The following is a 17,769-nucleotide window of genomic DNA, read 5'->3' as shown; positions in this document are numbered from 1 at the left end:
AGTGGCCGGCGGCGCGGCGGCCGGCGGCGGCGCCTCCTCTCGCGGCGAGGGCTCCAAGCGGCTGCCGAGCGCCGGCGGCCCTGGCCTGCGCCTTACGTAAAGCGGCGGCGGCTCCGGCGCCACTCGGCGGAGGGCGGGAGGCGGCGCGCCGCGGCCGCCCCGCTCCGTTACCCGGCAACTGGCCTCAGCGCCCCGCCAACCCGGCGCGCTCCATATCCTTCCGCCCAGCCGCCGGATTACGTCAGCGCCGGCCCCGCCCCGCCCCTCCGGCCGGCCGGCCGGCCCAGTGGGCGGGCCGAGGGCGCCGGGCTAGGCCGAGCCCCGCGGCCCGGCGCGGGCGCTGGGCGCCGCCGGCAGGCGGAGGGTTGCCGGCGGGAGCCCACCCCACGTGCGGGCCGTCGGAGGACAGACGCCCCCTGCGGAGGCGGCACGCGGGCGGCTCTGGGCGAGAGCCCCTGAACTCCGCGGCTGCCCCTGCCCGGCCCCTAGACCCCGCGGGGGCCGCGCGGCTCGCCCTGCGCCGCCCCACCCGCCGCCCGGTGCAGCCCCCGCCTTTCCGGGCGCAAGCTCCACCTGTCTGCCCCCCCTCCTAACCGCGTCCTGGGATGGCTGGAGTGGGCGGTTTAAAATGAAGACTTTAATTTTTTTTTTTTTTTTTTTTAAGAAACCCAGAAGACAAGCGAAAGAAATGTGACATGGCTCTTTTTATTAAGTAGGCAAAAATAAATTCTGGAACATTCGAAAGTGGGAACCAAAAATGTGCACTAACCTTTTAACCAACGTCTCTCTTCACACCCACCTTCCTTAAATGTGATTCCTAGTCCTGTCCTTAAAAAGCAAATAAGTATGGTAGGCACCAGAGGGGTGAAGCCCGGGAGATTACCTACGTACAAAGAGGAAACCCAGAGGAAACCCGTCCAGAGGGGGGGTGACCTGCCTGGGGTCATTGTTCCCGTTGATGTATTTATTTAGCACCCACCAGGTGCCACCAGGCACTGAGCTTTTCTGTTCAGAACTTGCAAGTCAGGGGCGCCTAGGTGGCTCAGTTGGTTAAGCGACTGCCTTCGGCTCAGGTCATGATCCTGGAGTCCCGGGATCCAGTCCCAGGTCATGATCCTGGAGTCCCGGGATCCAGTCCCGCATCGGGCTCCCTGCTCGGCAGGGAGTCTGCTTCTCCCTCTGACCCTCCCCCTCTCATGCTCTCTCCTTCTCACTCTCAAATAAGTAAATAAAATCTTTAAAAAAATAAATAAATAAAAAATAATAAAAAAAAGAACTTGCAAGTCAACCGGCTCACAGGCTCATGCAGAAGGGGAAGTACAGACTGGGAAGGGGCCAACTGGGCACTGTGCTGGGTGCTGAAGGTCCGACCACGGACAACTATCATTTACAAACTTCCTACAAAGTGGTTTTCTGCAAACGTTTCTTTTGCTCTTCAGAAGAATCCTGGATATTATCATGCCCATATCACAGGTCAGGGAGCTGAGGCTCAGAGAAAGTGATTTTTCTGAAGCCTTGCTACTAGCGGGGGGGGCGGGGGGTGGGGTGGGCTGCTGACTCCCCTGAACCACACTGCCTCTTGGAGGAGGCAGGATTTGAACCCAGGCTCTGGTTCTGAATTCTGGGGTCTTCCCTTGGGCAGCTCTTTCTCATCAGCTTGCTGGCTATTTTGTTTTCCGAGGTTCGTCTCAAGTCAGTGTGTTCAGTCCGCACCTTCTGAGCAGCTGTGCTGGGTTTGGCTCCGAGCCAGGCAGAGGTGGCCCTGCCCTCTTGCAGCTCACTTTGAAAAGAGGGAGGGAGCGGATGAAAGGGTGTGGGAAAGCCAGGATGATCTGGAGCAAAAGAGAGGCAAATAAAGGAGTTTGGGAGTCGAACTGCCAGGTGCCCCCAAACCCGGGGATTTCGATTTCACAAACCAGTGAAATCTCCCTCCAAATATAAGGGATTTGCAGAGTGATCAACATGTTGACATTGGTGACATTGCTGCCATCTACACTCATCATTTTGTGAAAGAATTTATGAACAGCAAAAAATAAAAATAGTAACAATGTATCTCAGATATTCTCAGAAGGAAACACAGTTGGCAATATTACAGCTCTACACACACAACACAGGCATGGAGTTTACTGGCCTTGTTTTTCTCATTTTGCCACAGACCAGATTTTCTAAACCATAAAGTAGTGAAATCAGAAGGCTTCTTAGGGCACAAAGTATTTAAACTGAGCAGGAATTAACTAGGATTAGTAGGATTTAGAGATGGTAGGGGAAGATTACAGATTGGAGAATGAAAGTATCTTGGTTACTTTGTTTCCTTAACAAAATAGTTCCCTGTCCTTCAGATTGTTTGTTTTGATAAAAGTCCTAGAAGGTTTGGCTGACTCCAACCTCAGGGCCTTTGCACTTGCTAAATTCTCTCTTCCCATATCTTTGCATAGCTGACTCCTTCTTGTTCAGGGCTCAGCTATAATGTCATATGTTCAGAGACGCCTCCCTGATCCCCAATTTAGAATGGCCTGCCTTCCCAGTCATGAGGCAACCACCCTCTTTTGGCTTTTTATTCATCATTCCTGTCAGTATATGCAGTTATCTTGGTTGTATGTTTGGTCATTAAACTCAGCTTCAGGGCGCCTGGGTAGCTCAGTCGTTAGGCATCTGCCTTTGGCTCAGGTCATGATCCCAGGGTCCTGGGATCGAACCCCACATGGGGCTCCCTGCTCCGAGGGAAGCCTGCTTCTCCCTCTCCCACTCCCCCTGCTTATGTTCCCTCTCTCGCTGTGTCTCTCTCTGTCAAATAAATAAATAAAATCTTTAAAAAAATAAAAATAGGGCGCCTGGGTGGCTCAGTTGGTTAAGCGACTGCCTTTGGCTCAGGTCATGGTCCTGGAGTCCCAGGATCAAGTCCCACATCGGGCTCCCTGCTCAGCAGGGAGTCTGCTTCTCCCTCTGACCCTTCTCCCTCTCCTGCTCTCTCTCATTCTCTCTCTCTCAAATAAATAAATAAAATCTTTAAAAAATAAAAATAAAAAATAAATAAACTCAGCTTCCCTCCAACCCCAAGACCTGCATCCCAGGAGAGCTGTCATCTTGTCCGTGGTGGTCACCTACCCATCCTGAGACCTGCCAGTTTGTGAGCAAATGACTGAATGGCCATCTGTAATGCAGTCCGAGTGTCTATACAAGAGAAAACGACCCGGCTTACTCACGTGAGCAATTGGGAACAGCGTCTCAAACACGAACCCTTCACTCTAGTGGGCCACCCCGCCCGAGAACTTCTTTAAAGCTCTTGAGCAGTGATCAGCAGAATTCAACCTGGAATAACAGTAGTTCCTTGGCTCTGGAGGGCTGTGATCCGCAGGGAATGAAAGGAGGCCAGAGGACTCTGGCGTTGAGGCACAACTAGGGTGGATTCAGAGGAGTTCCACTTGAGGATTTTCTAAAGAGAAAGCATCTTGGTCTCAGTGTGCACTGCAATCCTTCATTTCAGCTCTCCGGCCCCAGGACCACCTGCTGCAGCTTTTTGACCCCTGCATGAGGGTGAGGAGGTGAGAAGGGGCATATGGCAACTCCTAGTGCCCTCTGACCTGGATGTTCTGGATGCCAGCAAGGATTCGGGCTGATGCCAGCTGGGGCAGTGGTTTTGTAACCACGTTCATGAGTCCAGGATGCCGCACGGCACACAGGCAGGCGTCCTCTGCCCTCTGCCCTCTGCCCTCTGCCCTCGGGTATGTATGAGATCTCCCTCTCTGGGGCTGTCTCTCCTTCTGCACAGCAAGGGATTTAAGCAGGAAGATTTCAAAAGTATCCTCCTGTTTTGTTTTTTTTTCCCTCTAAACTTTGGAAACAAAATTTCAACAAAGCCAACTTTGATAAAACAGAGGGGGAGGCTGGGGGGGCGGGGCAGGAGGGATACAGGAAGTCTGTACTTTCTGCCCCGTTTTGCTGTGAACCTAAAACTGCCCCCCAAAAAAGCCTGATTTTAAAAATAAAAGAATATGTACCAATTTCAGCTGCCACCCAACACTCAAAATACCTCCTCCTGTTTACTGACCCCAGCTGCCAGCCAAGTGCTCAACTCACATTGTCCCAACCCCAACATAGTCGGCAGGGGGAGGTGATTCCCAATTGCAGTTAGAGACGTGGAGGACTCTGGACAGGTTAGTGGCTCCTTAAGTGGCAGGTTACGTGGCTTGCCCCTGGCCACACTGCTACTAAGTGGCAAGCACCAGGATTTGATTGTAGCCCTGCTCTCACTACTATGCAACACATTTCCATTAAAGTCCTTCCTGAGTCAGCTTTTAGATGAATGATGCCCAGATAAGAACCCCAGAGAGGCTACCCCATTGCCTCCCCACAGGCCCAACACCCTCATTTAGGATTCTGAGTGGTCATCTCAGCTCAGATGCTGCCAGTCAAGGCAGTCAATGAACCCCCTCCTTCTTGGCTTTTTCCCTTCATCTCCCCAGGCTGACCACCCCTCCTGACACCTCTCCTCTCAGCAACCCTGCATTCCCTTCAGGAGTGGTAAATGCCATTCCAGTATCTGAAGAACTGAGGTCAAGGGGCACCTGGCTGGCTCAGTCAGAGGAGTGTGCGACTCTTGATATCAGGATCGTGAGTTCAAGCCCCACATTGGGTGTAGAAATTACTTAAATAAAACCTTAAAAAAATAAAATAAAGAGTTGAAGTCAAGCCTCTGACACAGCCTCACAGTATGACCTTGAGTACCTCACTGACCTTCACAGGGCTTCCATTTCCTAGTGTATGAAATGATGGAGGGATAATGGCCCTGTCCTGCTCATCTGTCGGTTATATTAGGTCCAAACATAATCAGAGGTACGATGTCCTCTGTAGACTCAAAGATGCCACGTAAATGTCTGGTCTCGTTATCTTTTTTCAAACTTGTTTCAAGGGCTAATGGCCTTATCCTCACTCCTGCCCCTCCACCCCAATTCACAGAAAATTCAACAGGATCACCAGCGACCATCAGTTTATAGGCAGGGTGGCATGCTGGCTAAGCACACAGGCTGGACACTGGGCTGAACACAGGCTCTACCACTTAGCTTGCTAACACAGGGAAGCTATTTTGCCTCTCAGTTTCCTCATCTGTAAAATGGACATACTATAACAATATCTACCTTAGAGAGCTGTAGTGAGGGGATAAGTAAATCCACATAGAGGGTCAGACCAGTCCCCGGCACACAGCAAACATGCAACCCTTTTCCCTTGGCTCCTGCCCTGATCCTAAACCCTTCTCTGGCTCCCTCTTCCTCCACCCCTTGTCACCCTACTGCTTCACCCCTGCCACTCAGCATGCTCCTGGGTGCTTTCATCCACTCTGCAGCCTGAACTCACAAGGAGACAGAAGGACACCTCTCTCTCTCTCTCTGCACCTGGACCTTTCTCCGAGGCCCCAGACTCGTCTCCTGCACTTGATCACCTTGCTGGGTGAGGCCTCTAGCCCGGCTTGTCCTCAGCTGACTCGTGGCCTTCCCCACACAAGCTGTACCCCCTCGCCCATTTCCATGTTATGGCATTGCCCTCTCCCCACTGCTGAGCTAGAGCCCTCATGCACTGCCCTACTGAATCTGCTTCAGAAATGAATTGGCAGTCAGGCTGGGTGTGAGTGCAGCAGCTGTGCAACCTTGAACGAGTTACTTCCCCTCTCTGAGCTGGCTTCCATATCTCCAAATAAAAACAACCAGAGCACCCTCGGGGAGCAAACATTAATCTCTTGATTCGGCCGCCCAGGATATGAGTCCCATTCTGACACTTAGGGAATCCACCCCCCTTGCAAGTCTGAGTGGGAAGCGAGGCCAAAGTCTAGCTACTGGAGCCGATGGCTAGACATTGACCACACCTCTCTCCCAATCTCCCAGCCTCAGCCCTGATGGCTTGTCATTAATAACAGGAAGCAATTCATGAGGCTTCCTCTGCCCTGGTTTGCTCTTCCACGCCCGAGAGGACTCTGTGTCTGAGTGATTGGTATGTAAAAGGCTTGGAGGTGATTTTTAATCAAGATATTAAACTGTGGAGGCATCTGGGTGGCTCAGTGGTTAAGCGTCTGCGTTCGGCTCAGGTCATGATCCCAGGGTCCTGGGATCAAGCCCCGCATCAGGCCTCTGCTCCACAGGAAGCCTGCTTCTCCCTTTCCCACTCCCCCTGCTTGTGTTCCCTCTCTGGCTGTGTTTCTCTGTCAAATAAATAAATAAAATCTTTAAAAAAAAAAAAAAAGATATTAAACTGTGAATATAGCCTACCAGCAGCTTATCGGCAGCCAGGCCTTTTGTAGGAGGGGATGTTCCACCCAGGTGATACTTAAAGGCCTGGAGCCGTGATCTGGAAGGCTGTCATCCCCTCTTCTCCATCAGAAGAGGCTCCCCAGCTGCCATACCAACAGGAGGGCCTGAGAAATTATGGGACAGAATGCCATGCAGAGAAGCAGGTCCCCCCGCTGGGAAACCTGGGCTGGACCCAGATCCTCTCCATTTACCCCCATGTCTTAGTCTGGACAAGTTCTTGCACCTTGCTTCCCAGGGCACAGCATGGGGCAGATCCCAGCCAGGCAAGAACAACAGGAAACTGGCCTTCTCTTCCCAACCCTCAGTGCAAGGAGCTAATGTGTTCAAGTCACACTTCACAAGCACTCGTGGGCGAGCTCTGTGCTGCATGTTGGGGACCAGGGTGAATCGGACACAGAGGCTTTGAGGACTGCACTGACTCCTGGAGACTACATGGCCATAAACAGAGACCTAACTATCCGAGAGCACAAAAGGAAGGAAGGCACACTGGCCTGACATCTACTGAGTATCTACTGGATCCGTTTCCTAGGACTTCTGTAAAAAGTACCCCAAACGAGCTGGCTTACACACCGGAAATGTGTTGACTCACAGCAATGGAAGCTGGAAGTCTGAATTCAAGGTGTCAGCAGGGCGTGCTCCCTCTGGAGCCTCTAGAGACTTTTCCCTTGCCTCTTGCAACCTCTGTTGATGACAGCTATCTCCGGCGCTCAATGGCTCACAGATATGTAAGTCCAATCTCTGCAAACATAGCACAGGGCATCCCTCTCCTGTTTCTCTTTTCTTCTTATAAGGATGCTAATCATATTGGATTAGGAACCCACCCTAGCCTAGGATGACCTCATCTTAACTAATTACATCCGCAAAGACCCTATTTCCAAAAAAGTTCACCGAGGTGCTGGGGGTTAGGGTGTCAACATATTTTTTCTGGGGGGACACAGTTTAACCCCTGACACCTGCTATGTTCTTGACCTTGCACATTACACACACTACCTCACTTGACCATCTGGAGAAGGGAGGGGCTCTTGTTGTTTTAATGATTGGGAAACTCAGCCTCAGAGAATTGAAGTGATTCTCATAGGTCCATGGTTCAGCTGGTGCCATGACCAGGACCCCAAGCTTTCAACCCTTTTCTCCTTCCAGCCATCCAATCAGCAAACCTGAGTGCAATGGGACAGGCCCTGGGCCGGACTGTTGGTAGGCACTGGGAAATAAGGCCAACATAGCTGCGTGGAACCTCCCATCTGAGGCTGGAGAGGACTATAAAATGTTGAAATATACCATTACTAACTGTGATAAAAGTTGCAAGAAGCAGCAAATAGGAGGCTCTTTTTAGCTATAGCTACTTTAGCTTAGTCAGCAAAAGGCTTCGCTGAGAAAGTGATATCCAGTTTGAGTCTTAAAGAATGGGAAGAATGAGGTTCTTCATGGTCAGGAGGGCAGGGGAGGCCCAGCAGAGTGTTCCAGGCAGAGGAATAGCACATGCAAAGGTCCTGTGGCAGGAAAGGTCACAGTGCACCGAGAAACCGAAAGCCGGTTGGGCATGGCAGATGACTTTGGAAAAATGGGGTGTGTGTATGTGTCTGTGAAAGTGTGAACAGAGTGCAGATCAAGCAAGGACTTTGGAATTGATTCGCAGTACAGACAGGAAATGTGGATCTATGGCAGATAACGCTATGGAGCAATTCATGTACCTACTCAGCAAGTCTGGATTGAGCTCACATGACGTGCTTCATGTTCTGGTCAGTTCGAGGCTGAGGAAGACTAGCTCTTGGCTCTGGGGGTGTTCGGAATCTCAAGTCTCATGAGTGCCGGGTCAGATCTTAGTTGGAAAATGTCCACAAGGCGAGGCCACCATTCAGGAGTTAGCATCTGACTAAGGAGCAATGAAACAGGAGGAGGAGTTGGGGTTCTGAGTCTTGCTGGCTAGGTGACTCCGGGCAAGCTGTGCCCCTGCTTGGGGCTCTTGCCTCCTTCCTTGCAAAGCTGTCGTGCTTGTATGCATTCTCAGAACCTCTGAAGTGGAGAGAATGAGGACAATCCCTTTGGTGACCCTATGCCCTTGACTTCAAGACTCATGTGAAGTTGCAAGTTTATATAGTGTCAAGAGCCAGACCCTGGCTCAGGCCGTCTGACTTCGGGTGGTGACTGAGCCTGTTTCCTCATCTGTAAAGGGGTATTAACATACATGCCTTGCACAGAGAATGAGGGTTTAGGACTCTTATTACACCCCAAATCGTCTTCCAGGAAGGTCGAACATATTTGTACTATTAGCAGTGAATGCTCTTACTGAGCACCTACTATGTGCAAATATTGTGCTAAGAACTTTCACCTGTGGAATGCCTGGGTGGCTCAGTCGGTTGAGCGTCTGCCTTCAGCTCAGGTCGTGATCCGGGGTTCCAGGGTTGGGCCCCACATCGGACTCCTTCCTCAGCGAGGAGCCTGCTTCTCCCTCTCCCTCTGCCCCTCCCCCCAGTTCATGTGCTCTCTCTCTTTGGCTCTGCTCTCTCTCAAATAAATAAATAAAATCTTAAAAAAAAAAAAAAGAACTTTCATCTGTATTGTTTCATTTCAACTTCACCCACCACCTCAGAAGTTCCCATTCTACAGGTGAGGACACTGAGGCTCAGAGAGGAAGTAACTTGTCCAAGGTCACTGGGCCCAGCAACACGAGCCAGGTCATCTCTCCTCTTCTAGTGTTCTTTCCACTTCCAGCAGCCAGAGGTGCCCCAAGATGGGATGGATCCTCTCAGGAGCAACTTGCAAGGGGAGTATTTGTACGTGGCCTGATCACTTAGCTGAGATCCTGTAGGAGATACTGAAGTACCTGGTATGGTCTGAACAGGATGATATCCCAGGAGCTTTCCAACCCTGCAAGTCTGGAACAGAATTGAAGGGTGGCTAAAGAGGGCATTTATTAAGCCACACCCTGGGGAGGAGGCAAGGAGGGCTATGATCACAGCTGGAGTCTGGGAGCCTGAGGCCCAATCACTTTGGGATTTCCCCCAGGGTCCTGGAAATTCCTAATACCAGGCAGGTCACTGTTGAGTCTCCTGGCTGCACTTGGTCACTCCCAAGGCCACCGTGAAGACCTGATGAAAAGGGTAGCAGGTGGATGCCATTGCCAGGTCATGCTTCTGTGAATATGTACTGCTACTTCACCACCTCTAGTCCCACCCAAGCTTACATTTACCATTAACTCCAAGTTCAGAGAACTAGCTCCTCCACTGGTCAGTTGCATAGCCTTTGGGCAAAGTTCCTCCCTACCCTCCCACCCTCCCACCCCCCCACCCCCAGACTTAACTTCCTTATCTCTAAAGTACATGAGGATAATAGTATCCACCTCCTAGATTGTTGTGACTTTGGAGGGAGTTGGATAATCTATGTAACATGCTTGCTCCCTGGCACAAAATCTAAACCATAGGAGATGATGTTGCTTATGATCCTCAGGAAGGCCGGTGTTATTTCCTGGGGCTCGCAGAAGGCTTTGTTTGGCTATTGCAGACTTTGACTGGAGAGAGAACCCGTGGCCTCTATGGGTAATGCATTCAAAAAGGAGCTGAGAGATCTTTCCAGACCTGGCTGAACAGGAGGGGCCATCAGGGGAGCCGACATCGGCCACTAGTAGGAGGGAAAGGTTAGGTGCAAAGAGCCCAAGAGCCAGGACATCTACCTAGGACTGTTGGTCAAGCTGAACAGGTTTCTGGCCAAACTAACTCCACGTTTAACCAAGTTGTGTGGAAGAGGGTGTTCGTGGGTTGCACCAATGGTGGCCTCTGGCCCTTTCCCAGATGACGGGAAAGATGAAGCTCTTCCTAGCCAAGGGGAGAAACAGCTATAGTTGTAGGGAAGGTAACCATCATGAGGTGCATGTCCAAAAGGTGCCCAAACGGAAGGCATGCACGCTGTGAGTGGGCGGCCCTCCCAGAGCAGCGTCCTCAAAGCTGTGGGCAAGATTCTTTTTTTTTTTTTTTAAAGATTTTATTTATTTATTCATGAGAGAGAGAGAGGCAGAGGGAGAAGCAGACTTCCCGCAGAGCAGGGAGCCCAATGCGGGACTCGATCCCAGGACTCCGGGATCATGACCTGAGCCGAAGGCAGACGCTTAACCATCTGAGCCACCCAGGCGCCCATGGGGGCAAGATTCTGGCCTTCGAAGTTGGCCCTGGAGTCCCCCAAGGGCTGTGGCACCATCTTGCTCTCTGGTCCACGCGAGGGCTGAGAATTATTCAGGCCTTTCGGCAAAGTCCCAGGAATCCCGCACAGTCACACCAAATCCTACGTGAGAGGCAAGGCCTGGAAGTTCAAGTGCATCAGAGGTGGCCCAGCCAGCCTCCGCTACAAAAACTAACCCCAGGGGCACCTGGGTGGCTCAGTCAGTTAAGCATCTGCCTTTGGCTCAGGTCATGATCTCAGGGTCCTGGGATCGAGTCCCACATCAGGCTCCCTCCTCAGCAGGGAGTCTGCTTTTCCCTCTATCCCACCCCACCCCATACCTCCCCACCCGCAATCTCTCGCTCTCAAATAAATAAAATCTTAAAAAAAAACCAAAAACTCCTGGTAGACTAAAGAAAGTGAACAGCATAACTTTAAGGTAAAATAAAAAGGACTATCATTATGATGTTAAGGGCAAACCTTAACAAGGTATGAAAAACAAAATATAAAAAGATGGCAAACCATATACAGAGTAATAAACTACATAAAAATTAAAATGTTAAAAAAAATCTGAAAACAAAGAAAGTAAAAAAGACAAGGTACAAATAGAGAGTGAATATATATAACACACAAAACCGAGGGGCACCTGGGTGGCTCAGTCGTTAAGCGTCTGCCTTCAGCTCAGGTCATGATCCCAGGGTCCTGGGATTGAGCCCCACATTGGGCTCCCTGCTCAGTGGGAAGCCTGCTTCTCCCTCTCCCACTCCCCCTGCTTGTGTTCCCTCTCTCGCTGTGTCTCTGTCAAATAAATAAATAAAATCTTAAAAAAAAAAACAAAAAACACCTAACCCTAGATCCTAGCTTGTTATTAAAAGGATTTGGGATGCAAATTAAAATTAAAAAGAAAAAAGGAGCTGAATTGTTTAAAGAGGAAGGAGGGCAGGGTTTGCTCGGCGTGTGCTGTGTAACTTCCACTTTTGTTTTCCCACCAGACCTTCCATAAAGCATGTGAGCTTGAAAATGCTTTTAGAATCCAGTGTGATTTTGGGGGGCATGCAAAGTGGGCTTCCACCCCCCCACCTCCTCAGTCTGCACTCATGTCGGCGGCCAGAGCGGTCTGATTTTGGACCACATCGGATCATGTCTCCCTCCTACCCTAAACCCTCCGGTAAACAGGCTCCTTCTGACCTGCTCTCACAGACCTCCAAGCCTCCTCCAGTAGCCACATTGGCTTTTGCTCTTCCCCAAGTCTGCCCAGTCAGCCTCAGGGCCTTTGCACCTGAATTGCCTCTACCTGTCATACTCTTCCCCCACATACCTATGTGGTTACTTCCTCACTGGGTTCAAGGGGGGTCAGAAGTTATGAATATTCGTTTCCTGGGACTGCGGTAACAGAGTACCACAAACTGGGGGGCTTAAAACAACAGAAATTTATTCTCTCACAGTTCCAGAGGCAGGAAGTCTGAAATCAAGGTGTCAGCAGACCACATTCCCTCCGAAGCCTCTAAGGGAGAATCCTTTGTCTCTTCCAGCTTCTATTGGTTCCAAACTTTCCTTGGCTTGTGGCCGCATCACTCCAATCTCTCTGCCTCCGTGGTCACTGGGGCGTTCACGTGGCCTTCTATGGGTATTCGTCTTCTTTTCTTATAAGGACACTATTTGGGATGCTCAGTTGGTTAAGCGCCTGCCTTCGGCTCAGGTCATGGTCCCAGGGTCCCTGCTTGTGTGCTCTCTGCCTCTCCCTCTCTCTCTCTTTCCCTCTCTGACAAATAAATACATAAAATCTTTTAAAAAAGGACACTATTTATCAGAATTAAGACCCACCTGGATAAATCCAGAATGAACTCATCTCAAGATCTGTCACTTAATTACATCAGCAAAGACCTTTTCCCAGATACAGTCACATTCAGGGATTCTTGGTGGACATATCTTTTTTTTTTTTTTTAAGATTTTGTTTATTTATTTGACACAAAGAAAGAGAGAGAGAAAGAGCACAAGCAGGGGGAGCAGCAGACAGAGGGAGAAGCAGCTCCCTGCTGAGCAGTGAGCTCGACGTGGGACTCGATCCCAGGATCCTGGGATCATGACCTGCGCTGAAGGCAGGCGCTTAACCAACTGAGCCACCCAGGCACCCCTGGATCTATTTTTGGGGTCCACTGTGCAATCCATTGTATTATGTCCCTAGGAATCTTCCATGGTCATAAATAGCACAACCCCTGTGTTACCTGGGTTTTCTTCCTAGCACTAAGCATCGCATGCTTCCTTACATGATTATTTGTCTCTGGCTCTCTCCCCTGCTCTAACTGTAAGTCCCAGGAGGGCAGGCAGGGCTCTGTCTGCATTGTGCACTGCTGTATCCCCAGCCCCTAAAACCAGGCCTCACACACAGCAGGTGCTCAAATAAGGATTTGTTGAACGACTAAATAAAGACCAGAGGATGCCAGAGATTTACAGCTCTGTTTGGGTCATTCCTAAGAATTGTTACTAACAGCTCATGATGCTAGAAAGAAGTGAGAAGGTACATCAGGTATGCTCATGGCACAGAGGCAAGTGGCTTGGCTTCTCAGAGCCAATGTGGAAAAGTTGGACTGGGTGACTCGGCCACTTGGCAGTTGCATAGCCTCTGGCAAAGTTCCTTTCCTGGGGCGCCTGGGTGGCGTGGTCAGTTGAGCTTCTGTCTCTTGGTATCAGCTCGGGTGGTGATCTCACGACCCTGATCTCAGGGTCGTGAGATCGACCCTGCATCGGGCTCTGCCCTGAGCCCAGAGTCTGCTTGGGTTTTCTTTCCCTCTGCACCTCCCCCCCCCCATAAATAAATACATTTAAAAAAGAAAGAAAGAAATTCTTTTCTTGCTAAGGCCCTTTTTTAAAATTAATTTTATTTATTTATTTGAGAGAGAGCACTAGTTGGGGGGATCGGCAAGCAGAGGGAGAAGCAGACTCCTCGCCGAGCAGAGAACCCAAAGGATCCCAGAACCCTGGGATCATGACCTGAGCTAAAGGCAGACGCTTTACCAACTGAGCCATGCCTTTTGGCTCAGACCAGGAGAATCCATGGCAGGAACGCCACCTGCCCTGCCTCTCCTGACCAGAGGCACCCTCTCTACTGCCTCTCCAGAGCTTGGGACTTCCACAGCTGAGCGGCATCCCCCCGGAGGTAAATGGACAGGATCTGGGTCCAGCCCTCACCTTGAGCAGGAACTCCGCTCACCCTTAGCCATCATTTGCTGTGTAAGAAAGAAGGTCCCCAAAAGCATGACATCCAGGATAGTGCTTCTAATGGGGGGAGATTTTGGAGGTTGGGGCTGGTAGGCTCCACGTGGGGATGCGGGGGTCCCAGAAGATGATTCTCTACTCAGAGGGGTGGGCAGCCAATGTAAGTGAAGGGGTTTTGGCAGGAGCCGAATGGAGCAAATTCAGCAAATTGGCCTTTCACGCCCCGTTCCCCTGATACACTATGATCTGGCAATATGGAGAGGAACAAGAAAGAAAACCCATGCCATCCAGCTTCTGCTCTGTCCCTACATCACCTCGCTGCATTCTCAAAAGTACTCCCATTCATTGTGCAAACAGGTAAACCGAGGCCCAGAGAAGTGAGTCACCTGAAGCAGCGTCACCCAGCACACGAAGCTCCGGGCGTTTGCTGCCTTTCAACACCACACCCGGCATGGTGTCTCTGCTGTGGGTCCTCCGGCCTTCACACCTGCTGTTCCCCAAGCCTGGGGCGCTTCTCGGCTCTGATGAACTCACTCGTCCTCCCAAGTCTAGCTCATGTGTCCTCTTCTCTGGGCAAATCTCCCGAAAGGTGCCCTGCTGTCCCCGTCTCCTCTCCACCCCCCCCACCACGCCCGGCACTGCGATGCGTTAGCTGCCCTGTCTGTCGTCCCCACGAGTCTCTTTATCTCCAGCCCCTCGCGCCCAGCTGATGTCTGTGCTCCACAGGGGCTTGTGGAACCAGGCTCCAGGCCTGACCCAAATGCCACCTCCTCCAGGATGCCCTTCTGGGGCCTGTGAAGGAAGAGTGAAGCCTTCCTCTCTACCAAGAACTCCACTGACCCGCCTCTGAAAAACCCTACCCGATAGCGGTCTGCCCTTCTTCGCAGGATCTATTCCTGTTTTTGCTTGTCTATTGCCTGTCCTCCCTAAGACGATGTTGGGACCCGGCCCAGAACAGAGCTTGGTGCACAGAAGATGCTCGAGGAAGAAGACCGTGCCCAGCGCCCAGCAAGTGTCCCTGGTCGGGGAGGGCCCTCAGGCCTGTTGGAGCCCTAAGAACGGACCTGGGCCTCCCATCTCTCCCCTCCCCAGACCTTCGAGCTGGAAGGGCCCGGATGCCCTCCCAACCTAACCCTCATGTAGGAGTGGAGACGCAAAGCCCAGAGAAGGTGAGTGGTGTGCCCAAGCTCACACAGCAGAAGTCGCCTGACACCCCGTTCTCCTGACTCCGTGCCCACTGATTCCTCCTCTCTCCCAGGTTGCCTTCTGTGTCTTCCCCCAGTAAAGCATTCGGCTCTTTCTGGAAGCCACCCTCTCCCCCTGGATTTTACCCACTCACCGGGCACCCGGCCAGGAGGTTTCTGGTGGGGAGTTGCTGGTGGGGAAGCCACTCAGACGCGGGTCTGAATTCTTCCTCTCACGCCTGCCAGTGAAGGGACCTGAGCAAATGGGGTCAAACTTTTTTTTTTTAATTTTTAAGATTTTTTTTTTTTTTAAGATTTTATTTTTTTGATAGAGAGAGACACAGCGAGAGAGGGAACACAAGCAGGGGGAGCGGGAGAGGGAGAAGCAGGCTTCCCGTGGAGCAGGGAGCCCGATGTGGGACTCGATCCCAGGACGCTGGGATCTTGACCTGAGCCGAAGGCAGACGCTTAACCATCTGAGCCACCCAGGCGCCCCTAAAGGTTTTATTTATTTGACAGAGAGAGACACAGAGAGAGAGGGAACACAAGCAGGGGGAGTGGGAGAGGGAGAAGCAGGCCTCCCGCCGAGCAGGGAGCCCGATGTGGGGCTCGATCCCAGGACCCTGGGATCACGACCTGAGCCGAAGGCAGACGCTTAACGGCTGAGCCACCCAGGCGCCCCTGGTCAAACTTTTTTTTAATTATAGTAAAATACACGTCTCATAAAATTACTCTCTCAGCCATTTCTAAGTATCCAGTTCAGTGGTACTAGACACATTCATAATGTCGCGCAACCACCACCACCTTGCATCTCCATAATCTTCATCTTGCGAAACGGAAACTGACCGAGGGCAACACTCCCCGTTCCGCCCTCCCCCGCCCCCAGCCCTGGGCAGCCACCGGCTCCTTTCTGTTTCTAGGAGTTTGACTCGTCTGGAGACCTCGTGTAAAGTGGAATCATCCGGAATGCGTCTTTCCACGACTGGCTTACCTCACTGAGCACAATGTCTCCAAGCGCCATCCACGGTCCTGTAGGTGCCAGGATGCCCTTCCTTTTTAGGGCTGAGGAACATTGCACCACACGGACGTGCCACACTCGGCTTATCGGCTCGAGCGTCCGTGGATGGTCACTTGGGTGGCTTCCACCTCTCGGTTATTGTGAATCATGCTGCTGTGGTTCATTTCTTTTTAAGGCTTATTCCTCACTTGAGAAATGGTGTCCCTTGGGCGCCTGGGTGGCTCAGTTGGTTAAGCGACTGCCTTCGGCTCAGGTCATGATCCTGGAGTCCCGGGATCGAGTCCCGCATCGGGCTCCCTGCTCGGCGGGGAGTCTGCTTCTCCCTCTGACCCTCCCCCCTCTCATATGCTCTCTCTCTCATAAATAAATAAAATCTTTAAAAAATAAAAATTAAAAAAAAAGAGAAATGGTGTCCCTGTCCTCATATGCTTACATGAATTCGTTTGCCTGCTATTTGCTTCACGAGCCACGGAGGCCTTTCTAAACAGGAGGAGAACGCTAGCATCTGCTGGGCACTCACTGCGGCCATGGGCAATTTTGTGGGCTCTCCGTGTACTTACGAAGCAAATGCTTCACAGTCCTTTGAGGCAGATGCCTTCACCAAAGCAGGGTCGGCCACGTGGCTGGGATTATCCCTCCCACCCGCCGAGTGCAGTGTGTTCACGGATCCACAGGGGGCTGTCCTCACAAGCCACCACCACAGGCCCAGTGGAAGGGGGGGGTCAGTTCCAGTTGTCCTGGGGAGGAAGACGGAGAAAGATGCTAGAAGGTTCTGCAGTTCATCTACTTGGACAGAAGATGCCCACTTGTTCCTGCAAAGTAGATTTCCACTCGACCCATATTCTGAAAAACAAAACAACAAAACCCATATAGGAATTACGTGAAAACTCCTATTTCATACATCTCTTTGGGGGGAAAAAAAGTCTAGAAAACCCTACATTCTGTCCAGTTGACACCATCAAAGGGAATATCAAACATTATGTTCACAGGGATGTGTTCATTTAACACCCAAACCATCAGAACCCGTCACCTAGGGGCGCCTGGGTGGCTCAGTCAGCTGAGTGTCTGACTCTTGATTTCGGCTCAGGTCATGATCTCAGGGTCATGAGATCGAGCCCCTCGTCCGGCTCCATGCTGGATGTGGAGCCTACTTGGGATTCTCTACCTCCCTCTCCCTCTCCCTCAGCCCCTCCCTAGCCCTGCTCACATGCACGCTCTCGCACTCTCTCTCTCTCTAAAAAAAAAAAAAAAAAGGACCCATCACCTAACTCATTTCCACAGTCAGATGGGGGAAAGCTGGATGTATCTCCATGGAAACCTTGCCTGAAGGGGGAAATTGCCCTAAAATGACCACACCCTGTGTCCGTCAGACACCCTCCCCATTTGTGGCTTGATTTATAGCAGCGCCGGGACCATTGGAATCTCTGCCTTGAGACCATCTGGCCTAATTACCCCTGTGGCTGGCACAGGACCAGAAACTGGTGTTGGTTTTGAGGCAGAGGTCCCGGTGGGTCCTCAGAAGAGCCCTCTCCCGTGCAACCCCAAAGTCTCAGCTACCTTCCAGGCCTCGTCCGCGTTGGCTGATAGAATTGTCAGCTGCACCAGGCTTGGAGAAATCAGCCAGTTCTTTGCATCCAGGAAACAAATAAACAAACAGACCTCTTTTACCCCTAAGCAGTTGGCAGTTTGGGGAGGAAGCGAAGCATTTATTCCTCGTTACTCTTTTCTGTAAAGGAGAGGATAACAGAGCTAGAACTACCTGCTCATGGACAACAATTCTCCTTTCTTGCGAGCCTACTGTGAGCCCGGTATTCGCTCGCACCCATCCACTCTCTGCCAGCCCTAACTACTGTGTCTCCCATGTGACCTACTTCTGGGAACCCTTCCCTGCTACCCCCCC

The 17,769-nt window shown here is 51.4% G+C and overlaps 1 long non-coding RNA gene across 1 annotated transcript in view; it reads right to left on the bottom strand.

Annotated features, from left to right (window-relative positions):
• Positions 1-8,491, bottom strand: part of LOC118010740 — a 25,132-nt gene extending 16,641 nt beyond the window's left edge. The window contains exons 1-2 of the long non-coding RNA XR_004679311.1: positions 7,995-8,491; positions 3,204-3,433 (exon numbers count right to left, since the gene is read on the bottom strand). This is a non-coding gene — a long non-coding RNA (uncharacterized LOC118010740). The remainder of the gene's footprint in view (positions 1-3,203; positions 3,434-7,994) is intronic.
• Positions 8,492-17,769: the final 9,278 nt, after the last annotated feature.

Source organism: Mirounga leonina, unplaced genomic scaffold (genome assembly GCF_011800145.1).
Source record: "Mirounga leonina isolate KUSES-001 unplaced genomic scaffold, KU_Mleo_1.0 Mir_129, whole genome shotgun sequence".
NCBI lineage: Eukaryota > Metazoa > Chordata > Mammalia > Carnivora > Phocidae > Mirounga > Mirounga leonina.
Note: the sequence above shows the minus strand (reverse complement) of the source record. Positions and strands in the feature narration are given on the sequence as shown.